The 25,793-nt window shown below is 43.8% G+C and overlaps 1 pseudogene across 1 annotated transcript in view; it reads right to left on the reverse strand.

Moving 5' to 3' along the window:
• Nucleotides 1-11,206: 11,206 nt before the first annotated feature.
• LOC110532124 (splicing factor 3B subunit 3-like) overlaps nt 11,207-25,793 on the reverse strand; it is a 36,690-nt pseudogene continuing 22,103 nt past the window's right edge. The window contains exons 7-19 of the transcript XR_016483271.1: nt 25,381-25,525; nt 24,899-25,094; nt 24,583-24,803; nt 24,216-24,351; nt 22,942-23,181; nt 22,426-22,597; nt 20,416-20,620; nt 19,930-20,080; nt 14,136-14,261; nt 13,384-13,596; nt 13,109-13,201; nt 12,604-12,735; nt 11,207-11,275 (exon numbers count right to left, since the gene is read on the reverse strand). The product of XR_016483271.1 is annotated as a splicing factor 3B subunit 3-like (transcript). The remainder of the gene's footprint in view (nt 11,276-12,603; nt 12,736-13,108; nt 13,202-13,383; nt 13,597-14,135; nt 14,262-19,929; nt 20,081-20,415; nt 20,621-22,425; nt 22,598-22,941; nt 23,182-24,215; nt 24,352-24,582; nt 24,804-24,898; nt 25,095-25,380; nt 25,526-25,793) is intronic.

A 25,793-nucleotide genomic window follows, 5' to 3' on the forward strand; every position in this document is an offset into this window, starting at 1 on the left:
CAATTGGGTTCAAATCCGGGCTCTGGCTGGGCCATTGTCTGTGGTCTAAGTGCTCTGGGAAACAGGTTTTTGTCAAGGATCTCTCTGTACTTTGCTACGTTCATCTTTCTCTCGATCCTGAGTAGTCTCCCAGGCCCTGCCACTAAAAAACATCCCCAAAGCATGATGCTGCCACCACCATGCTTCACCGTAGGGATGGTGCCAGGTTTCCTCCAGAAAATGACACTTGGTATTCAGGCCAAAGAGTTAAATTTTGGTTTCATCATACCAGATAATCTTGTTTCTCATGGTCGGAGTCCTTTAGGTGCCTTTTGGCAAACTTTAAGCAGTCTGTCATGTGCCTTTTACTGAGGAATGGCTTCCATCTAGCCATACCATAAAGGCCAGATTGGTGGAGTGCTACAGAGATGGTTGTCCTTCTGGAAGGTTCTCCCATCTCCACAGAGGAACTCTGGAGCTCCATCAGAGTGACCATTGGCTTCTTGATCACCTCCTTGACAAAGGCCCTTCTCCCCCGATTGCTCAGTTTGGCCAGGCAGCCAGCTCTAGGAAGATTCTTGGTTGTTCCAAACTTATTCAATTTAAGAATGATGGAGGCCACTGTGTTCTTCGTGACCTTCAATGCTGCAAAAACGTTTTGGTACCTTTCCCCAGATCTGTGCCTCGATACAATCTGTCTCGGAGCTCTACGGATAATTCCTTCGACCTCATGCCTTAACAGTGTATGTCGGAGCATAAACTGTTAACTGTGGGACCTTATAAAGACAGGTGTGTTCCTTTTCTAATCATTTCCAATTAATTTACTTTACCACAGGTGGACTTCAATCAAGTTGTAGAAACATCAAGGATGATCAATGGAAACAGGCTGCACCCGAGCTCAATTTCGAGTCTCATAGCAAAGGGTCTGAATACTTATGTAAATAAGGTATCTGTTGTTTTTTTAAATACATTTGCAAAAAAATGTAAAAACCTGTTTTTGCTTTGTCATTATGGGGTATTGAGCCATTTTAGAATAAGGCTGTAACATAACAGAATGTGGAAAAAGTCTTTATACTTTCTGAATGCACTGTACAGTCGTGGCCAAAAAAACTAATATATACACTGCTCAAAAGAACAAAGGGAACACTTAAACAACACAATGTAACTCCAAGCTGTTGTGCAAATGGAATAGACAACAGGTGGAAATTATAGGCAATTAGCAAGACACCCCCAATAAAGGAGTGGTTCTGCAGGTGGTGACCACAGACCACTTCTCAGTTCCTATGCTTCCTGGCTGATGTTTTGGTCACTTTTGAATGCTCTCGGTGCTTTCACTCTAGTGGTAGCATGAGACGGAGTCTACAACCCACACAAGTGGCTCAGGTAGTGCAGCTCATCCAGGATAGAACATCAATGCGAGCTGTGGCAAGAAGGTTTGCTGTGTCTGTCAGCGTAGTGTCCAGAGCATGGAGGCGCTACCAGGAGACAGGCCAGTTCATCAGGAGACGTGGAGGAGGCCGTAGGAGGGCAACAACCCAGCAGCAGGACCGCTACCTCCGCCTTTGTGCAAGGAGAGGCAGGAGGAGCACTGCCAGAGCCCTGCAAAATTACCTCCAGCAGGCCACAAATGTGCATGTGTCTGCTCAAACGGTCAGAAACAGACTCCATGAGGGTGGTATGAGGGCCCGACGTCCACAGGTGGGGGTTGTGCTTACAGCCCAACACCGTGCAGGACGTTTGGCATTTGCCAGAGAACACCAAGATTGGCAAATTCGCCACTGGCGCCCTGTGCTCTTCACAGATGAAAGCAGGTTCACACTGAGCACATGACAGACGTGACAGAGTCTGGAGACGCCGTGGAGAACGTTCTGCTGCCTGCAACATCCTCCAGCATGACCAGTTTGGCGGTGGGTCAGTCATGGTGTGGGGTGGCATTTATTTGGGGGGCCGCACAGCCCTCCATGTGCTTGCCAGAGGTAGCCAGACTGCCATTAGGTACCGAGATGAGATCCTCAGACCGCTTGTGAGACCATATGCTGGTGCGGTTGGCCCTGGGTTCCTCCTAATGCAAGACAATGCTAGACCTCATGTGGCTGGAGTGTGTCAGCAGTTCCTGAAAGAGGAAGGCATTGATGCTATGGACTGGCCCACCCATTCCCCATACCTGAATCCAATTGAGCACATCTGGGACATCATGTCTCGCTCCATCCACCAACGCCACGTTGCACCACACACTGTCCAGGAGTTGGCGGATGCTTTAGTCCAGGTCTGGGAGGAGATCCCTCAGGGGACCATCCGCCACCTCATCAGGTGCACGTGGAAGCCACACACACTACTGAGCCTCATTTTGACTTGTTTTAAGGACATTACATATAAGTTGGATCAGCCTGTAGTGTGGTTTTCCACTTTAATTTTGAGTGTGACTCCAAATCCAGACTTCCATGGGTTGATACATTTGATTTCCATTGATAATTTTTGTTCTCAGCACATTCAACTACGTAAAGAAAAAAGTACTTAATAAGAATATTTCATTCAGATCTAGGATGTGTTATTTTAGTGTTCCCTTTATTTTTTTTGAGCAGTGTATATATTCATTTTCACAAAGTTTGCTGCCTCAGTGTCTTTAGATATTTATGTCAGATGTTACTATGGAATACTGAAGTATAATTACAAGCATTTCATAAGTGTCAAAGGCTTTTATTGACAATTACATGAAGTTGATGCAAAGAGTACATTTTTGCAGTGTTGACCCTTCTTTTTCAAGACCTCTGCAATCTGCCCTGGCATGCTGTCAATTAACTTCTGGGCCACATCCTGACTGATGGCAGCCCATTCTTGCATAGTCAATGCTTGGAGTTTGTCAGAATTTGTGAGTTTTTGTTTGTCCACCCACCTCTTGAGGATTGACCACAAGTTCTCAATGGGATTAAGGTCTGGGGATTATCCTGGCCATTGAGCCAAAATATCGATGTTTTATTCCCCGAACCACTTAGTTATCACTTTTGCCTTATGGCAAGGTGCTCTATCATGCTGGAAAAGGAATTGTTTGTCATCAAACTGTTCCTGGATGGTTGGGAGAAGTTGCTCTCTGAGGATGTGTTGGTACCATTCTTTATTCATGGCTGTGTTCTTAGGAAAAATTATGAGTGAGCCCACTCCTTGGCTGAGAAGAAACCCCACACATGAATGGTCTCAGAATGCTTTACTGTTGGCATGACACAGGACTGATGGTAGCACTCACCGTTCTTCTCCGGACAAGCTTTTTTCCGAATGCCCCAAACAATCGGAAAGGGGATTCATCAGAGAAAATTACTTTACCCCAGTCCTCAGCAGTCCAATCCCTGTACCTTTTGCAGAATATCAGTCTGTCCCTGATGTTTTTCCTGGAGAGAAGTGGCTTCTTTGCTGCCCTTCTTGACACCAGGCCATCCTCCAAAAGTCTTCGGCTCACCTGCCTGCTGCCATTCCTGAGAAAACTTTGTACTGGTGGTGCCCCGATCCCGCAGCTGAATCAACTTTAGGAGACGGTCCTGGCACTTGCTGGACTTTCTTGGGCGCCCTGAAGCCTTCGGAACAATTGAACCCATCTCCTTGAAGTTCTTGATTATCCGAGAAATGGTTGATTTAGGTGCAATCTTACTGGCAGCAATATCCTTGCCTGTGAAGCCCTTTTTGTGCAAAGCAATGATGACAGCACGTGTTTCCTTGCAGGTAACCATGGTTGACAGAGGAAGAACAATGATTCCAAGCACCACCCTCCTTTTTAAGCTTCCAATCTGTTATTCGAACTCAATCAGCATGACAGAGTGATCTCCTGCCTTGTCCTCGTCAACACTCACACCTGTGTTAATGAGAGAATCACTGACAGGATGTCAGCTGGTCCTTTTGTGTCAGGGCTGAAATGCAGTGGAAATGTTTTTGGGGGATTCAGTTCATTTGCATGGCAAAGAGGGACTTTTCAATTAATTGCAATTCATCTGATCACTCTTCATAACATTCTGGAGTATATGCAAATTGCCATCATACAAACTGAGGCAGCAGACTTTGAAAATGTATATTTGTTTCATTTTGGAAACTTTTGGCCACGACTGTACATGATTACATTGTGCATGTTCATTTATAAAGTAATTCGTATTCAACATGTCTTCAACTGGGATTTCATCTCACTACCTCTTGGTTCACAGCATTCCAATCTTCCTGCTATGCCACCATGTCTGTATCAATAACTGATGTTATCTGTATTGCTACACTTTGCACTTCGAAGTAAATCTCAGCTGTGTTAAAAGTACACAAAAAAATATTTTACCAGAGTGATTAAGGAGTAACATTAAAAACAATGTAATTTGCCCCACTAACAGACGACTACAGAAATAAATGGTACAGTTAGGGTACCAAATTATCCCACATGTGGATCATTATGGATTCTTTGGCCTTTATCCCATGGTAGTGAGGTGGGCAGGAATGACAAGATCTGGCAAATAATACAGTATCTCAATGGCTTCAGGAGTGGTTAGTTGGTTTTTAGTACAATTTCTACAGCTGAATGTTCCAGTTTAAGGAATATTCAGGTATTGGCTGAAATTAATTTGCCCTCTGACCCAAGTCCATTCATTATTATAATCCATTAGTTAGCTAGCTGTAAGATCAAAGTCTAGGCATAATAAGAATTTAATAAATGTCATCACACTAGTAGGAGTGGGTAGCATCATCACCCCCTTGTTTCCTTCCCATCATTTGCTCTGTGTGAAAACATGCTGGTGAAAGTAAACACCTCTGATACATAATATTGTTTTATTTTATGTTTTCACATCACGATCAATGAAGATCAAGGAGAGGAAGCCCCTTTAGACAATTGAGATGCACCCTCATTTGAGATTTCAGGCAGCGGGCCAAGAGACATTATCTTTACATCATCTGCTAGTCCAGACAAACTGACATCAGGGGGGGAAGTCCCAGAAGATGGAGACCAATGACTCTCCAGTGATGGAAATGTCCATCCTCAACATCCTTACACCCTCAAAATAGGGACAGGGTCTAAGTGGAACGACCCTGGTGCTCAGTAGTTAGTCTTCTAATGTTTGAATTATTGCTTGCAGTTACATCAGGATGTTTGAATTTACTTTAGAACACATTGAAGTAAATAAGAAGACACAACCTATTGAACTGAAGAAATGTCTGAGACAGTTTACCAAGTACAACTTTTTATGCAAAAAAATGCTTGCATTTGTGCATATTTGGGAACTCTTTCCCTGGCCAGCAGAAATTATGTTTTAACCTAATCTTGAGAGTACACATTGACATGGCACAGATCTGGGGAAGGGTACAAAAACATTTCTGCAGCATTGAAAGTCCCCAAGAAGACAGTGGGCTCCATCATTCTTATATGGAAGAAGTTTGGAACAACTAAGACTCTTCCTAGAGGTGGCCGCCCAGCCAAACTGAGCAATCGGGGGAGAAGGGCTTTGGTCAGGGAGGTGACCAAGAATCCGATGGTCACTCTGACAGAGCTCCAGAGTTCCTCTGTGGAGTTGGGAGAACCTTCCAGAAGGACAACCATCTCTGCAGCACTCCACCAATCTGACCGTTATGGTAGAGTGGCCAGACTGAAGCCACTCCTCAGTAAAAGGCACAAAGACAGCCCGCTTGGAGTTTGCCAAAAGGCACCCAAAGAACTTTCAGAACATCAGAAATAAGATTTGTTTTTTTGTTTTTTAGCGGCAGGGAGACTAGTCAGAGGAAAAGACAAACGGAGCAAAATACAGAGATCCTTCATGAAAACCTGCTCCGGAGCGCTCAGGACCTCAGACTGGGGCGAAGGTTCATCTTCCAACAGGACAACAACCATAAGCACACAGCCAGGACAACGCAGGAGTGGCTTTGGGACAAGTCTCTGAAAGTCCGTGAATGGCCCAGCCAGAGCCCGGACTTGAACATCTCTGGAGAGACCTGAAAACAGCTGTACAGTTACGCTCCCCATCCAACCTGACAGAGCTTGAGAGGATCTGCAGAGAAGAATGGGAGAAACTTCCCAAATACAAAAGTGTGTCCATCTTGTAACGTCATACCCAAGAATCAAGGCTGTAATCGCTGCCTAAGGGGCCTCAACAAAGTACAGATTTTTTTATACTTTTGCAAAAATGTATAAAAAACTGTTTTTGCTTTGTCACTATGGGATATAGTGTGTAGATTGTATTTAAAAAAAAAAAAAAAACATTTTAAAGGTTAGCCTAGTGGTTAAAGCGTTGGACTAGTAACCGGAAGGTTGCAAGTTCAAACCCCCAAGCTGACACGGTACAAATCTGTCGTTCTGCCCCTGAACAGGTAGTTAACCCACTGTTCCTAGGCCGTCATTGAAAATAAGAATTTGTTCTTAACTGACTTGCCTAGTTAAATGAAAGGTAAAATAAATAAAAAATACTGGGGCTCGTGCTCAGCCCCCTTCTGTACTCCCTGTTCACCCATGACTGCGTGGCCACGCACGTCTAAACTCAATCATCGAGTTTGCAGACAGTAGTAGGCTTGATTACCAACAATGACCAGACAGCCTACAGGGAGGAGGTGAGGGCTCGGAGTGTGGTGCCAAGAATATAACCTCTCACTCAACGTCAACAAAAAGAGATGATCGTGGACTTCAGGAAACATCAAAGGGAGCACCCCCCTATCCACATTGACGGGACTGCAGTGGAGAAGGTGGAAAGCTTCAAGTTCCTCAGCGTACACATCCCTGACAAACTGAAATGGTTCACCCACACAGACAGTGTGGTGAAGACAGCGCCTCTTCAACCTCACGAGGCTGAAGAAATTTTGCACCTAAAACAGTCAAAGTTTTACAAATGCACAAATGAGAGCATCCTGTCGGGCTGTATCACCGCCTGGTACGGCAACTGCACCGCCCTCAACCACAAGACCAAACGCATCACTGGGGACAAACGACAAGCCCTCCAGGACACCCACAGCATCCAATGTCACAGGAAGGCCAAAAAGATCAAGGACAACAACCACCTGAGCCACTGCCTGTTCATCCCTCTATCATCCACAATGCCAGGTCAGTACATGTACATCAAAGCTGGGACTGAGAGACTGAAAAACAGCTTCTATATCAAGGCCATCAGACTGTTAAATAGCCATCACTAGCACAATAGAGCAAGGGGGGGCAAAGTACGGCCATATCCAGCCCACCGGGCACTTCAATCCAGCCCGCGAGACATTTTTTTGTCTTGTCCCATCGCTGCAACTCCCGTACGGACTCGGCAGAGGTGCAGTGCCTTGCGAAAGTATTCGGCCCCCTTGAACTTTGCGACCTTTTGCCACATTTCAGGCTTCAAACAAATATATAAAACTGTATTTTTTTGTGAAGAATCAACAACAAGTGGGACACAATCATGAAGTGGAACGACATTTATTGGATATTTCAAACTTTTTTTAACAAATCAAAAACTGAAAAATTGGGTGTGTAAAATTATTCAGCCCCTTTACTTTCAGTGCAGCAAACTCTCTCCAGAAGTTCAGTGAGGATCTTTGAATGATCCAATGTTGACCTAAATGACTAATGATGATAAATACAATCCACCTGTGTGTAATCAAGTCTCCGTATAAATGCACCTGCACTGTGATAGTCTCAGAGGTCCGTTAAAAGCGCAGAGAGCATCATGAAGAACAAGGAACACACCAGGCAGGTCCGAGATACTGTTGTGAAGAAGTTTAAAGCCGGATTTGGATACAAAAATATTTCCCGAGCTTTAAACATCCCAAGGAGCACTGTGCAAGCGATAATATTGAAATGGAAGGAGTATCAGACCACTGCAAATCTACCAAGACCTGGCCGTCCCTCTAAACTTTCAGCTCATACAAGGAGAAGACTGATCAGAGATGCAGCCAAGAGGCCCATGATCACTCTGGATGAACTGCAGAGATCTACAGTTGAGGTGGGAGACTCTGTCCATAGGACAACAATCAGTCTTATATTGCACAAATTTGGCCTTTATGGAAGAGTGGCAAGAAGAAAGCCATTTCTTAAAGATATCCATAAAAAGTGTTGTTTAAAGTTTGCCACAAGCCACCTGGGAGACACACCAAACGTGGAAGAAGGTGCTCTGGTCAGATGAAACCAAAATGTAACTTTTTGGCAACAATGCAAAACGTTATGTTTGGCGTAAAAGCAACACAGCTCATCACCCTGAACACACCATCCCCACTGTCAAACATGGTGGTGGCAGCATCATGGTTTGGGCCTGCTTTTCTTCAGCAGGGACAGGGAAGATGGTTAAAATTGATGGGAAGATGGATGGAGCCAAATACAGGACCATTCTGGAAGAAAACCTGATGGAGTCTGCAAAAGACCTGAGACTGGGACGGAGATTTGTCTTCCAACAAGACAATGATCCAAAACATAAAGCAAAATCTACAATGGAATGGTTCAAAAATAAACATATCCAGGTGTTAGAATGGCCAAGTCAAAGTCCAGACCTGAATCCAATCGAGAATCTGTGGAAAGAACTGAAAACTGCTGTTCACAAATGCTCTCCATCCAACCTCACCGAGCTCGAGCTGTTTTGCAAGGAGGAATGGGAAAAAATGTCAGTCTCTCGATGTGCAAAACTGATAGACATACCCCAAACGACTTACAGCTGTAATCGCAGCAAAAGGTGGTGCTACAAAGTATTAACTTAAGGGGGCTGAATAATTTTGCACGCCCAATATTTCAGTTTTTGATTTGTTAAAAAAAGTTTGAAATATCCAATAAATGTCGTTCCACTTCATGATTGTGTCCCACTTGTTGTTGATTCTTCACAAAAAAATACAGTTTTATATCTTTATGTTTGAAGCCTGAAATGTGGCAAAAGGTCGCAAAGTTCAATGGGGCCGAATACTTTCGCAAGGCACTGTAACGCTCGAGAGCCGTGTGTCCTCCGAAACACGACCCAGCCAAGCCGCAGTGCTTCTAAACACAATGCCCGCTTAACTCGGAAGCCAGCCACACCAATGTATCATCCCTGCAAATTGATTTTAACAAACTATTTGCCCTCCCAAAAAATTGGGCCCTCATGAATTACAAAATCCCGATGTGGCCCTCAAACCAAAAAGTTTGCCAACCCCTGCATTAGAGGCTGCTGCCTACAGTATTTACACTACTGTTCAAAACTTTGGGGTCAGTTACATATATATACACACACACACTCAAAAGTTTGGGGTCACTTAGAAATGTCCTTGTTTTTGAAAGAAAAGCACCATTTGTCAATTAAAGTAACATACAATTGATCAGAAACACAGTGTAGACATTGTTAATGTTGTAAATGACTATTCTAGCTGGAAACGGCTGATTTTTAATGGAATATCTACATAGGCATTCAGAGGCCCATTATCAGTGAAAGATTAGTGGAATCTGTGTGGGTAGCTGGACAGGTAGGATGACTGACAGTGAAGGTAAACAGAGGCAGGAATTCCTTTAACCATAAAGTGGTATATTTACTGAGTAGTCTGTGGATTCATGGACGCACAGAACTTCTGGATCAGACGGAGTTAAGGAAGAGAGAGCAGCGAGATCAGGCGATGGCAATTTCCTCCTTTTACGGAGTTGAGATCTGTCTGACACTTTTCCACCTGACCTAATTAAAGCGCCCCTGGCCCAGCTGAGTAAGTGGCAATGAATTAAAGGATTATTCTACCAAATCAGCAACCATCACTCCTGTGTTGCAATTGCACATTGTGTTAGCTAATCCAAGTGTATTTTAAAAGGCTAATTGATCATTAGAAAACCCTTTTGCAATTATGTTAGCACAGCCAAAAACAGTTGTCCTGATTAAAGAAGCAATAAAACTGGCCTTCTTTAGACTAGCTGAGTATCTGGAGCATCAGCAATTGTGGGTTCAATTACAGGCTCAAAATGGCCAGAAACAGAGACCTGAAACTCGTCAGTCTATTGTTCTGAGAAATTAAGGCTGTTCCATGCATTCAGATAGACCAGAGTGGGCACACTCGCTATATAACGCAAACAAAGAATCCCATTAAAATGTTGTTTTTTTCGGGACATGGGAATTTAATCGCAAAGGAATTTTTTTGTACACCATGTCATCACGCACAGGCTTTTATCTGCAATGTCAATTTGATGGAAACATCTTTGGTGGGAAACTGCACATTTTTTGGGAGGATTTTAAAATATTCACAAAAATCTTGCCAATTGGATGGAAATCTAGCTACTGTAGGTTGTGAAAGTATTTTTTTTTGTGTGTGACATTACGACCAGCTGTTTTTATGGACAAGATAGTTAAATGGAAACACCCTAGCAGGCAATTGTCACATTTTTTTAAATGCAAACTTTCTAAAAAAAAACAGAATACATTTTTTTTTAAACACTGGGCTAGTTAATGGAAACATAGCTATAGTGACACAGACATGGCAGTATTTCATTTACAAAATAGCCTGCTCCCATTTTCCCATGACTAATATGGAATGGTGTCTCATCTAGTGTGGTGATTGTGGCTGTTGTTTGAAGTTCACAGGACTATTAAGGGGAAAAAGGTTCACCATCCAGCTGTATTACTTGCTATTGTACACAATCCTGTAATCTTGTACAATAGATGTGGACAATTTGTCCAGCAAGGAATATACCTTTTAAGCCCATAAAAAAAAGAGCTGTTTGAGAATCCAAAATCTTTTTAGGATTAAAATTGACATCAAAAAGAAAAAGTCCTTTTCATTTGTGGCACTCAATTACAGCAAAGACTCAAAATGGATTGTTTCAACAAACACACAATGCAAAAACATTTGACCTAATTATATCAAAGTGTTTACTAGGCCATGCGTCACACGCATTAAAACCCCAAAAATGCTCCTGTATGCGTCTATAGCACTGATGATATACACATGATAAATTCAAAAGAATCCAGCTAGGTTTAAATGGCATCCTATGAGTGAAAACCACAGGGTAAATATTCACCATAGATTATTATTAGTATTATAGTATTTATAGGCCTAACAAACAAATCAGGGCCTAGAGGACAAATCAAAGCAGCTACAGATGAAGACTTCGAAAAATGTGTTCACCTCCCACCTCTTCATGTTACACAGCGGAACAGGTGTCAGTCTCAACATATCAGGTGTTGTAAATTACAGTTTGTATGTGTGAGTGTATTTGTGCATGTACAGAACACGAGGGTTCTAGAAGGCATAGTGTGTGCAGATGTCCTCCAGTTTCTTTGAGACCTCAGGTGGTGTACGGTCCAGCTCTTCAGCAACTCTTCTGCTTGTGGGGGTCCATGGAGTTGAACTGCTCACACAGATCTCCGTCTGTTACATTCTGCAGACACAGATAGACAGGACAGAGGAAGAAGATCAGATACAGTAGGCAGACTGTCTGGATGTCCAACGAACAAGGCTTCTGATTTATTTCTGCTATCATGTTCAACAGACTTAATTCACAGCATGTCTAATGATCTTGCCAAATATACTGGACTTGGAAAGCGCTCCCCCCCCCCCCCCACCCCCCACACACACACACAACAGTTGGTTCTTGGCATAACATTTCACCCAGTGGATTTGGAACAAGACTCCATTTGTAAACATAGTGGTGTCCTCTGTAAACATTCCATTTACATGCTGAGGAATTAGTAGCAGGGAGTATAATGTGTGGCTTTCTTTGTCCCATTATCCTATGGAAATATTAAGTCATCTTAAATAAGTTTGCAGTTAGAAGTCATGATCCTGAGGACAGATAAGAGGCACACCATAGATTATTAAGTGCCATCAAAACATTGACATACATTATATTAAGTCAAATGGTTCAGGAAGGAATGAGAAAAAGATGAGGGATGATCTGTGTATATGCTGAGATCAGAGATGTTTACGCTCTCTTCATTGGTTTGTCAGAAAAGAGACATGACATCACTTCAACAACATAGCCTATTAAATTACTAGAGGGGCGATGTCAACCTTCAAAGTTCCAGAATGGGATGAAAATGGCAGCCATATTAGTCAGGGACAAATCCAAACCACTCTAATAGGAATTAATGGCAGTAGAGGCATAAAACCTGATTTTACTTAAAAGGAAAATAAAAATGCATGTGATAACATAAATTGTGTAATAGAATTGTCAACCTAAAATATTGTTATAATTATAAATACAGTTTATAAAGGTTTTATACAAATGTATACAAATAGCCTCTAAAATATATGTAAACAAACTACAAATGTCAAAAGTGTTGTTTTCTTGGAAAGCTGTGGGTACCATTATATGGTACAATATCAGTACTTGTTGCATTACAACTTGTCGAAGTCTTATCATCAACTGATTTCAGCCAGTGTACGGCTGTGGATTAAATTTATTGTTTGAATGGAATGTGTTGGCAGTTAATTAGAAAAATGTATGGAAACATTCCTCAAACTGTCTGGCTAGAGAAATAAATTCAACAAATTAATTATTTTAGACAATATCTTATCACAACACTCACAAACCATGGTTGACCAACTCCCTGACCTAGATCCCATCATAAGAAGGTTCATGTACATACTAGTATTCCAATTCCTTATTCTATGAATACAACTCCCCTGTTTTCAAGTCCTGCCAATGAAGACAGTTTTCTATACAGATGGTGTACTCTAGGTCTTTAATGAATGTGTGTGAAGTACCTCGTGGGAAGTGAAGGGCACCAGGACGCCGACAGACTGTTGTGTAGACCAGACTCTAAGCTGCCGGGAATCCGTGTGGTCTTCTGCAGTGACAGCAGTCTTCCCGATGTGGTAGCTCACGATCACTTCAGCCTGACACAGAACAAGAGACATGGTACAGGGTCATTACATAAACATTCTAACTCACTTCACACTCCCCACCCACAAAACACCGCTTACATGCACCCTTTTTACCACTTGCCCACAATAAGTCAAAGTGGAGGGAATTTCCCACTGAGTACCAGCCAAATGGAAAACAGTATGTTAAACAGCATGTTAAACAGCGATTTGGCCTGGACAGCAGGTCTGTTATAGGCCGGGTCTGGGATGAGGCAAACCCAACACCACCAAGACAAACTCTGATCCAGAGAGAAAAACAGAAAGAGTCCTTAGACAGAAGCAAAGTTCCCCTGAGCTCCTGTCTTTACAGAGCTGATGCTGTGACAGGGGAGCAGAAAGACTATACCTTCTGAGAGGCTCCGTTCAGCAGACCCCTATCCCACAACGCCTTGTTCCCAGTTGGGTCCTCATCATCACTGGAGTTGGGGGGCAAACACACCTAAGGTGGTACAAAGTGTAAGTACTAACATCTCCAGCAATAAAAGCCTTCAATATGTTTGTGGCATCATTGAAATATCAATTGGATCAAACTGTTAATGTGAGGCGTCTACAGAAAAGGTAGACAACAGTATAACACCCAACATCATTGTCAGAAAAGAACAATAAAGAGTGAACACATACAATGCTGATGTTGCCAAACTTGTCGGCTGAAGCCATGGTGTCGTACTCCAGCAGGCAGGCGGTGGTTACCCAGCGAGGATGGGTGTCATCGGCAAAGAGGATCATCCGGTTCTCGCTACGCTTGTAGCGCACCCAGAACAGACTCTCCTGTACGTCAGTCACTATGACCCGCTGACAGATGGTGTGGATGCCAGTCACCAGGTTGGGGACATGCTGGAAACGAGACAGATGACTTCATTAAACAACTAAATATCAGTCATCAACTGACCTCCTACTGCCATATGGATTTTATTTGAAAGGTGTGGAACCTAAGAGGTTGACCGTGGTAAAATGTCCTCTGGTACAATGCATGAGGCGGTGGCCTTTTATCCTTGCTTTTGAAAGGAGATTCTTACAAAGCAATCATCTTCCCAATCACTAATAATTCAAGTGGTTACCTTGATTACTATGAGACCTTAACCTAAAGTTAGTATTTAGGTTAGTCTTCCCAGCAGACACTTCCTCTGTGTCAACATTGTAACATGTAAGAATAGCAAACTTCAGGATCTATTGGTAATTGAGTGAGAAACCAAAAACATACCAGGGATAAAATCAAAACAGTAGAGTCCCTCTCTCCCTCCCCCTATATATACACACACACCCTTTTTTTTTGCATCTAACTTTTAACTAGGCCAACACTGGATGTGAAGAACTCAGGACTGAGGTGTGTGTGTGTGTGTGTGTGTGAAAAAGAGACAGTCTCCCCGTCTCACCTTGTTCTCACACATGTGCAGCAGCTTCTTCTTGCCCAGGTCGTAGATGCGTAGCAGTTTGCCAACGCCCACCAGCACACGGCCCTGGAACGGAGCGATGGCCAGAGAAATGTCCTCACCTGGAGTCTGACAATCAAAACAGCATTCATTTACAGGGATGTAACAACTCACCAATACGTATCAGTCCCTGTTATAAATGTTCAAGATCCACTACATAGCCAAAAGGATATGGACACCTGCTTGTCAAACATCTCATTCCAAAATCATGGGCATTAATATGGTGTTGGTCCCCCCCTTTGCTGCCATAACAGCCTCCACTCATCTGGGAAGGCTTTCCACTAGATATTGGAACATTGCTACGTGGATTTGCTTCCAATCAGCCACAGGGGCATTAGTAAGGTCGGGCCTTCCAAACTGTTGCCACGAAGTTGGAAGCACAGGATCGTATAGAATGTATGCTGTAGCGTAAATATTTCCCTTCACTGGAAGTAAGGGGCCTAGTCCGAACCATGAAAAACCAGCTCCAGACCATTATCCCTCCTCCACCAAACTTTACAGTTGGCACTATGCATTCGGGCAGGTAGCATTCTCCTGGCATCCACCAAAACCAGATTCGTCCATCGGACTCCCAAATGTTGAAGCGTGATTCATCACTCCAGAGAACGCATTTCCACTGCGCCAGAGTCCAATGGTGGCGAGCTATCTATCACTCCAGCCGACGCTTGTCATTGCGCATGGTGATCTTAGGCTTGTGTGCGGCTGCTCGGCCATGGAAACCCATTTCATTAAGCTCCAGAAGAACAGTCCTTGTGTTGATATTTCTTCCAGAGGCAGTTTGGAACTCAGTATTGAGTGTTGTAACCGAGGATAGAACTTGTACGCACTACAGCACTCCGCAATCCCATTCTATTAACTTGAATGGATTACCACTTCGCGGCACAGCCGTTGTTGCTCCTAGACGGTTCTTCGTCACAAGAACAGCACCTAAAATTGATCAGGGCAGAAACTTGACAAACTGACTTGTTGGAAAGGTGGCCTCTTATGACGGTGCCACTTTGAAAGTCACTGAGCTCTTAAGTAGGGGCCATTCTACTACCAGTGTTTGTCTATGGAGATTACATGGCTGGGTGCTTGACTTTATACACCTGTCAGCAACAGGTGTGACTGAAATAGCTGAATCAACTAATTGTAAGGGGTGTCCACATACAGACCCCAAACCGATCCAAACGTAGCATGCAGACCCCAAACCGATCCAAACGTAGCATGCAAACCCCAAACCGATCCAAACGTAGCATGCAAACCCCAAACCGATCCAAACGTAGCATACAGACCCCAAACCGATCCAAACGTAGCATGCAGACCCCAAACCGATCCAAACGTAGCATACAGACCCCAAACCGATCCAAACGTAGCATACAGACCCCAAACCGATCCAAACGTAGCATACAGACCCCAAACCGATCCAAACGTAGCATGCAGACCCCAAACCGATCCAAACGTAGCATGCAGACCCCAAACCGATCCAAACGTAGCATACAGACCCCAAACCGATCCAAACGTAGAATACAGACCCCAAACCGATCCAAACGTAGCATACAGACCCCAAACCGATCCAAACGTAGCATACAGACCCCAAACCGATCCAAACGTAGCATACAGACCCCAAACCGATCCAAACGTAGCATACAGACCCCAAACTGATCCAAACGTAGCATGCGTCGGTCAGAAAATGTATTCAAACGTTACGGCTTGCCGGTTCACAAGTTAGTTTTAGCTCATATTACAATCTTTATAACTTCCGAAAATACCTCATTTTGTTATTGATCTACAAGTAATTTTGCTTGCCGAACAACCTCAGGCAATATCATTAGCCTAATCCAACTTAGCCCCGCAGCCGGCCGGCCCACTGACCAACGCAAGGTAGGCGATCTGTTCCTGATCTGCAACATCTGCACGGCACCTTCTGAATTCAAATGCAAAAGTAAGCTACCAGAGACAACTCACTTCTTGCTGTACCTGCTGAATGGGGCTTAATATACACTGCTCAAAAAAATAAAGGGAATGTGCTGACAACAAAATCACAAAAATGTTCAATGGAAATCAAATGTATCAACCCAGTCTGGATTTGGAGTCACACAAAATTAAAGTGGAAAACCACACTACAGGCTGATCCAACTTTGATGTAATGTCCTTAAAACAAGTCAAAATGAGGCTCAGTAGTGTGTGTGGCCTCCAGGTGCCTGTATGACCTCCCTACAACGCCTGGGCATGCTCCTAATGAGGTGGCGGATGGTCTCCTGAGGGATCTCCTCCCAGACCTGGACTAAAGCATCCGCCAACTCCTGGACAGTGTGTGGTGCAACGTGGCGTTGGTGGATAGAGCGAGACATGATGTCCCAGATGTGCTCAATTGGATTCAGGTCTGGGGAACGGGCGGGCCAGTCCATAGCATCAATGCCTTCCTCTTGCAGGAACTGCTGACACACTCCAGCCACATGAGGTCTAGCATTGTTTTGCATTAGGAGGAACCCAGGGCCAACCGCACCAGCATATAGTCTCACAAGGGGTCTGAGGATCTCATCTCGGTACCTAATGGCAGTCAGGCTACCTCTGGCGAGCACATGGAGGGCTGTGCGGCCCCCCAAAGAAATGCCACCCCACACCATGACTGACCCACCGCCAAACCGGTCATGCTGGAGGATGTTGCAGGCAGCAGAACGTTCTCCACGGCGTCTCCAGACTCTGTCACGTCTGTCACGTGCTCAGTGTGAACCTGCTTTCATCTGTGAAGAGCACAGGGCGCCAGTGGCGAATTTGCCAATCTTGGGCTGTAAGCACAACCCCCACCTGTGGACGTCGGGCCCTCATACCACCCTCATGGAGTCTGTTTCTGACCGTTTGAGCAGACACATGCACATTTGTGGCCTGCTGAAGGTCATTTTTCAGGGCTCTGGCAGTGCTCCTCCTGCCTCTCCTTGCACAAAGGGCGGAGGTAGCGGTCCTGCTGCTGGGTTGTTGCCCTCCTACGGCCTCCTCCACGTCTCCTGATGAACTGGCCTGTCTCCTGGTAGTGCCTCCATGCTCTGGACACTACGCTGACAGACACAGCAAACCTTCTTGCCACAGCTCGCATTGATGTGCCATCCTGGATGAGTTGCACTACCTGAGCCACTTGTGTGGGTTGTAGACTCCGTCTCATGCTACCACTAGAGTGAAAGCACCGCCAGCATTCAAAAGTTACCAAAACATCAGCCAGGAAGCATAGGAACTGAGAAGTGGTCTGTGGTTTTCACCTGCAGAACCACTCCTTTATTGTGGGTGTCTTGCTAATTTCCTATAATTTCCACCTGTTGTCTATTCCATTTGCAGAACAGCATGTGAAATGTATTGTCATTGTTTATTCCTAAGTGGACAGTTTGATTTCACAGAAGTGTGATTGACTTGGAGTTACATTGTGTTGTTTAAGTGTTCCCTTTATTTTTTTGAGCATTGTATTTTATTTGGATGGTTTAGTTTCACTATTAGCAATACTTTTGGTAGTTTTGCCAAATCAGTGTATATAGTCATTTTTAGATATACAGGATAAAGCTCATAATTTCATAACGAGGACAGCAATCACTTTTGTGAGGAGCACTGCATGGCCAAAGCGAAAGGAGAAGATCACTCCATAAAAACTACCTAACGGTCAAAACCATTCGATTTTGAGATGGGGTGAAATCCAAAGTTGTGCTCATATTAGGGGATGCACGATATCGGACGATATTAGCTAAAAATGCCTACATGAGCCCGATGTCTAGTTTAACGCCGATGTGCAAAACCGATGTCAAGCTGACGTGCATACGTGTATAACGTAGGCGTAATGACGCCACGTAAAATGTAGCGCTACAAGTGCAACACAGCTTTTCTAACCTACCACACAATGTCTGCTGTGTGGATTGAGCAGTCAACAAGTTTAGCAGTTATTTGAAAGAATAAGAACATTTCAGCGAGACGACTAAGGTGAAATCCATTAACGCGAAGATAATGGAATTCATTGCCTTTGACAATCAACCGTTCTCTGTCGTGGTTGATGTTGGCTTTCGCCGACTGGTCGAGCACTAGTACACACTAACAAGTGCACTATTTTTCAGATGTTACCCTACCGGAGTTACACAGTAGTAGCGTCGCTACTAACAAAAAAGTGGGAGGCCCCAGTGCACAACTGATCAAGAGGACAAGTACATTAGTGTGTCTAGTCTGAGAACCAGACTCCTCACAAGTCCTCAACTGGCAGCTTCATTAAATAGTACCCGCAAAACACCAGTCTCAACGTCAACAGTGAAGAGGCAACTCCGGGATGGACTTCCTCTGTCCAGTGTCTGTTCTTTTTTCCCCATCTTAATATTTTATTTTTAATTGGCCAGTCTAAGATATGGCTTTTTCTTTTCAACTCTGCCTGGAAGGCCAGCATCCCGGAGTCGCCTCTTCACTGTTGAGTTGAGACTGGTGTTTTGCGGGTATTATTTAATGAAGTACACAGCGTTGTAGGAGACCTTCAGTTCCTTGGCCATTTCTCACATGGATTAGCATTCATTTCTCAGAACAAGTACAGACCGACGAGTTTCAAAAGAAAGGTCTGTGTTCCTGGCCATTTTGAGCCTGTAATCGAACCCATAAATGTTATACTCCAGGTACTCAACTAGTCGAAAGGCGGACAGTTTTATTGCTTCTCTAATCAGAACAACAGTTTTCAGCTGTTCTAACAATTGCAAAAGGGTTTTCTAATTATCAATTAGCCTTTTAAAATGATGAACTTGGATTAGCTAACACAACGTGCCATTGGAACACAGGAGTGATGGTTGCTGATAATGGGCCTCTGTACACCTATGTAGATATCCCATTAAAAAGCAGCCGTTTCCAGCTACAATAGTAATTTACAACATTAACAATGTCTACACTATTTCTGATCAATTTGATGTCATTTTAAAAATGGACAAAAGTGTTTCTTTCAAAACCAAGGACATTTCTAAGTGACCCCAAACTTTTGAATGGTAGTGTGTATCTCTCTCACACACATACGTTCTTTAGTAATACTAGTCCCACCCGAACAGGGCTTATGCCATAGCTAATTTGTAAACGATAAATATTGATACATTACTAGCACAAGTTAGTTAGCGGATGATGGTGATTTCAGAACCAAAGTGGGAGGCAACCCCCCCCCCCCCTAATCTGAAGTGGCCTAGTCTCCTTTATGGCTCAGCTAAGGTGCCTACATAGTACATACACCATAGACATACATCACTTACACACAGCTAATGAGCTCCATCAGCAGCAGATTTCAATTTAGAATGGAAAATGAACGTGTTTACGCAACAAATCTCTCGTATCGCACCAAATTGTTTCAAACTAAAACATTATTCTTATATTGTATCGAAGCCCATATATCCAATAGTCTTGAAAGGGAAAGATGCATATCCCTATTAATTTACCATCTCAACAACAGTGTTTATCTGTCATTGACATGTGAATTAAACAATCTTTAAAAGAAAGGGTCATATGTGAAAGCTTCAAGTTTCTGATTCTATTAATAAAGTGTAGAATACTGATATGACTGGAAAAGGGTTCAACAAAGTAACCATTGTCCCTCTGGGAGTTCGGTAAAGGGGAGGGGGTGGTGGCAAGTATGATAGTACTCTGACTCTCTCAGCACAATTATGACCTTTCTGAAAGAACAGCTGGAGAATTCCTGTGCACAGCTGTGGTCAACCAGCCAGAGCCAGAAACCACTGGATTAGTCATATCTTCTGTCACTCACCTTGTGCATAAACTCCAGCTTGTCCCCTCCCCCTCCCAGCCGATAGGTATAGATGAAACCGCCTCCCACAGAGCGGGGGTTAAGGATCATGTCCCCGGGCCACCCCCACCAGTCATCACCTCCACTGGCAAACCGACACAGTCACACTGCAGGGACAGAACAGACAGATCAGCATGTATAACCAAAGTATTTCCCATCAGTCTGATTCCCTATGTCAATGTCTGTGGCCTCCGTGTATAATGCAGTGATCAGAGGTGTTTAAACTATCTCCATTAATATTTAGTCTGAGAAGAGACATGAGGACTCATTACAACAGCATGACATCCCTCTCAAACCCTGCACTGAATGACAGTTCTGATTCCTCGTTTCACCATCTATAGTACAAATACACTGCAATTACACTGAGAATAGCTGAAACCAGCATAGCCATTAATTACATTGCCCTAGTAGCCCTTTTCCATCTATCCTCTCCTCGGTCCTCACCTGAAGGCAGCCTCGTTCTGTTCCAATTGGACCAGGTCCAGAGTGTAGCCCTGGATGGGGTTGACAAGACACACCAGAGAGGCCCACTGGCCTGACCCAGCCTTGGGTGCCCCAAAGATGGCCTCTGGCTGGTTCTCGTTGAGGAAAGCAGCGGCCATCTCTGCTGCCAGCTCCCTCTCATCCTCACCTGCTGCCTCAACCATCTCCAGTAGAGGGGATCACAACACAGAAGTGATGTCAGTTACAGAGAGAAAGTAGGGAGGGGGTGCGAGCCACACAAGTGTAAGAAAAGTATTTGAAAGTCTAATTCCCCATGTCAATATCATTGTACATTGTATATATGCTGTGATCAGACTTGTCATTAAACTCTCTCCATTATTATTCTGTCAGAGACCTGAAGACCCGTCACTTCAACAGAACATCCCTATTCTCAAACCCTGCCCTGAACTAAGCCTCTGGGTTTTATTAAAGCGCTATAAAAAATATTTACGAATGATTTCTATTGAAGTTTGGCGTATCTTTACGGCTGTGACGGCCATGGAATTTTGAATGACGGTTTACTGGTTAGTCAAATTTCTAAAGTCACCGTAATAACCCCAAAATTAAACAAAAAATATATACAGCACCAGTCAAAAAGTTTGGACACCTACTCATTCAAGGGTTATTTATTTAGGACTATTTTCTAAATTGTAGAATAATAGTGAAGACATCGAAACTATGAAATTACACATATGGAATCATGTAGTAACCCCAAAAAAGTATTAAACAAATCAAAATATATATTTTATATTTGTAGCCACACTTTGCCTTGATGACAACTTTGCACACTTGTCACTCTCAACCAGCTTCATGGAAGTAGTCACCTGGAATGCATTTCAAATAACAGGTGTGCCTTATTAAAAGTTAATTTGTGGAATTTCTTACCTTCTTAATGCATTTAAGACAATCAGTTGTGTTGTGACAAGGTAGGGGTGGTATACAGAAGATAGCCCTATTTGGTAAAAAACATGTCCATATTATGGCAAGAACAGCTCAAATAAGCAAAGAGAACGACAGTCCATCATTACTTTAAGTCATGGTCAGTCAATATGGAACATTTCAAGAACTTTGAAAGTTACTTCAGGTGCAGTCGCAAAAACCGTCAAGCGCTTTGATGAAACTGACTCTCATGAGGACCGCCACAGGAAAGGAAGAGTTCATTGGAGTTACTAGCCTCAGAAATTGCAGCCAAAATAAATGCTTCAGAGTTCAAGCAAAACAGACTTCAGAGGAGACTGGTTGAATCAGGCCTTCATGGTCGAATTGCTGCAAAGAAACCACTACTAAAGGACACCAATAAGAAGAAGAGACTTGCTTGGGCCAAGAAACACAAGGAATGAACATTAGACTGGTAGAAATCCAAATGGGAGATTTTTGGTTCCAACCGTCATGTCTTTGTGAGATGCAGAGTAGCTGAACGGATGATCTCCGCATGTGTGGTTCCCACCGTGACGCATGAAGGTGGTGTGATGGTGCTTTGATGTTTTTACTATTATTCTACAATGTAGAAAATAGTAAAAAAAATAGAGAAAAACCCTTGAAAGAGGAGATGTGTCCAAACTTTTGACAGGTACTGTATATTTTGTTTAAAGGCGCATTTTCTCCTCTACTCTGCTCTTGACTGCATATGCTGCAGGCATGGGGGCGTGGTCTAGGCAACCAAATACTTGTTTGCTACAAGACCTTGCTTGTTTCAGTAAGGCGCAACAAAGTTTCATCACGTTGTAGAGTCCACGTTACTGTAGTCCATGTTACAGCAGAAACAGGACTCAAACACACAAAAACGGTTATTTTACAGTCTTCATCCATAACTGTTGGTTACACAGTAATTGTGCCAGCCCTACGTATCTTATAACACCACTTCCATAATATCAGCCTACACAAGCTACAAAGCCTGGGTGTACAACATGTAGCCTCAGTCAGTCACCCTGTTCCCACCCTCTCAGTCCATAAAACCCTGTTGGTCAGAACCATACCTCTGCCTCTGCTTACCCTGGGCCTTGGTGGCCTCTGTGTAGGCATTGTGATCCGTCTCTATGAGGATCAAGTTGTTGGTCTCTGGGTGGATGACAAACTTGGAGGTGTGTACTGCAGGGGGAAGGCCACCTGGTTGAAAACAGCACCCAGCTTCTCCAAGGCCAGAATCCTAAGAGGGAGACAAAGGCAGTATAACAAGATATTAAAGGCATTAACGGGAACATGAATAACTTGAGAAAAAGTAATGGGACATATAAGTTAAATATCAGTGCTATAATTGAGAATTACTATGCTTCAGGGGGAATGACAAAACGAGATGTGATCTCCGTAAATGCTGAGATCAGAGATGTTTACGCTCTCTCCATTGGTTTGTCAGAAGGGACATGAAGACTAATTTCAACAGCATAACTTCCCTTTCTTCAAATCTTGCCAATGAAGACATCCTCATTATGGATGAATACAAATGGAATTGAGGTTTTTAGTGAGTATGAGTGCAAGGGTGTGTCTGTCTACCTCAGGGTGTTGGTGGAGATGGCCACAATGCCCTCAGGACACTGTTCAGAGGCAAAGCCTGAGGCGTACTCCAGAGTCTCATAGGACAGGGGCGTCAGCGGGACTGGTAAGAGTAGCTCAGCCAGGAGTGGCTAGACATGGCCAACACAGAGGAGATCAATGGTCGGAGAGTAAGGATGTAACTGTACACGTATTCGTGCATAACGGTATGGGAATCCCGGTGTAGTCCGCACTGTGAACCTGAATTAATACATAAATAAACACTGCATTGTAGGCTATGCCTGTTGAGGCATAGCTGGCTAGAGCCTATGTGCCAATTGTAATCAAAATTCTAATCCTAACTGGCACATTTCAAACTGTCCTTTTGTGAGGCGCAGCGGTGGGGAGGATAAACCAGGAGGATCCTCCATCATCGTTTAAATCTCCAGTTTGGGAACAGTTTGACTTCCTAGTAGATTACAACGGCGATAGACAGAGTTGTGGATAAAATGTTAACAGTATGTCACCACACTCAACAAGAATAGCCTATGCAGCTGTCAACACCTCAAATATGTTGACATCGCCCCAGTCTTCCAGAGCAAGGAAACGCAAAGATACAACACAGTCTCCCCTCTGCATTCAAGCAGCTGATTCTACCTGGGCCAAAGAAACAACACAGTCTCCCCTCTGCATTCAAGCAGCTGATTCTACCTGGGCCAAAGAAACAAGAGCGATAGGTCGGCTATATTTATAGTCTTTGGTTTATAACCGTGGATATCTGCCTATTCTCTGTGTTTGAGAATAGGGGATTTTAGCATCTCGTGACAGTGCTCGAGCCACGTTACGAACTTCCCTCATGCACCCATTTCAGCAAACAGCTAGTACCCGTTTTATATAACCAAACCAAAGAGTTCAATGAAAATGGCCAATGATCCCTGTGTTGGGCTTCCATAACAGTGACAGCCCATCACATTAGCCCGGAGGGGGAGATGTACTATGCTACAGATATGGCCCCTTTATGAGTCACAAGTGCGCATGTTACCTCTAGAATGTTTTCTAATAGAGCACAGACGCAAGTAATACAGTGCCAGAAGTAAACAGGCAGTCAATCACACAGTGTATGTATGTATGTATGTATGTATGTATATATATGTATGTATGTTGACAGAGGCTTTTTAACATTCTCCATTATTATTTAGTCAGTGAAGAGACAAGAGAAACTCATCACTTCATGAGATACATAACATCCCTCTCTTCAAACCCTGCCTCAAGACATCACAGGACAGATAGCTTACCTGCAGTCCGATGTTGAGATGGAGCGAAGAGGAAACCAACAGTGCCCTTCGCTCCTAGCTCATCTTCCTTCTCCACTATACACAGAGACTCAGGCTGGGCTGGCAGGGCCTGCATACTGAGGGGCTGAAGACAGTTCTGCACCAGACAAACACAGCAGGGTTAGGGCTACATACAGTTTAGAGAGATGGTACAAACACCTACAAAAGTGGGCAAAATCAACAATAAATATTTTGGAACCCCCCCCCCCCACAACACTTGACTTAAATTGTAATTGATTGGAAAACGCAGCAGAGCAACCGAGCTCTGGATGAGTTTGGCTTTTAAAGAGAGAGGGAAAGAAATACTGTAGCCTGAGAAGAGTCATACCGAGGAATCCAAAGAGATGATGTGGACTGTGTTGTCGACCAGCCCCGCAGCCAGGAAACAGGAGTGCTGCTCGCCAGACGGGACGCCGGCCAAGCTCATACACACCACATCAGCGGACATCTCCTTCCTTTCTGTGTACTCATTCAGCTGGCCAGACTGGGGAGGGGGAGAGAGTGAGAGGAGAAAGGTTATCAAACATCTACAGTCCGATGAAATATTAACTTTTCACTGAGCAGGAGATTCTTCTGGATATCCTGAAAAAGATGATAAAAACAGGGTCAAACTAAAAGACAGTACCTGGGTGACTAAATAAAACACCCAGGGGAGGAGGTTTCACTACTCTCCGTGTCCATCTCAAAGTAAACCAGCTCTCCTCCGGTCAGAGCAATGACCACCTGCCTCTGGTTGACTACACGGCGAATAATGGTCTTCTTCCCTGGAGTCTTCCACTCAGTCTTCCACTCAGTCACACGCTTATCAGCACGGATGTGACGAATACCATCAGGATACACCTGTACAAGAACATTCATAGTTTACACAGGGCTGGGGAAGGGGCCTGGCCAGGGTGTCCATGTCTGTGCATAATGCTGAGGTCAGATGTGTTTAAGCTCTCTCCATCATTCTGTCAGAGAAGAGACATGAAGACTCATCACTTCAACAGCAATATTACATCTCCCATGCACTTAATCTCCCTTCAGCTTTATACCACTTTCACCATCAGCATTGTATTCCCTCCAGAACATAAGGAGCATGTTCAGGACCCTTCATAGGCGTATGTAGAGTGGGTGTTATACTGACCTGCACCAGAGCATCCTCCCCAAGCAGAGAGCAGGAGAGGGTGGTCCCCAGGAAACCAGTCTGTCACTTCCTCTACAGTCTCTCCAATAAGACAGAACCAGGGTGGCGTTGACAAAGGACACAATGATGTAGGCGTCAAACTCATCTGGAAGAGAGGTGTTTAAATGAGCAAGAGTTTCACACCAAGGGAATATCTGGACAGTGAGTGTTCAACAGTATCATGAAGTGAATAATTTGTTCAGTATTCATCTGATACATGAAGCATAATATCATATCCTATATGTATTTATTTATAAATTGTGTCTGTATGTACACAGTGTACAAAACATTAAGAATATCCACCTTCCTAATATTGAGTTGCATCCCCTTTCGCTCTCAGAACAGCCTCAATTTGTCAGGGTACGGACAAGGTG

The sequence above is a fragment of the Oncorhynchus mykiss genome, chromosome 1 (assembly GCF_057628025.1).
Source record: "Oncorhynchus mykiss isolate SJ-2025 chromosome 1, ASM5762802v1, whole genome shotgun sequence".
In the NCBI taxonomy this organism is placed as follows: domain Eukaryota; kingdom Metazoa; phylum Chordata; class Actinopteri; order Salmoniformes; family Salmonidae; genus Oncorhynchus; species Oncorhynchus mykiss.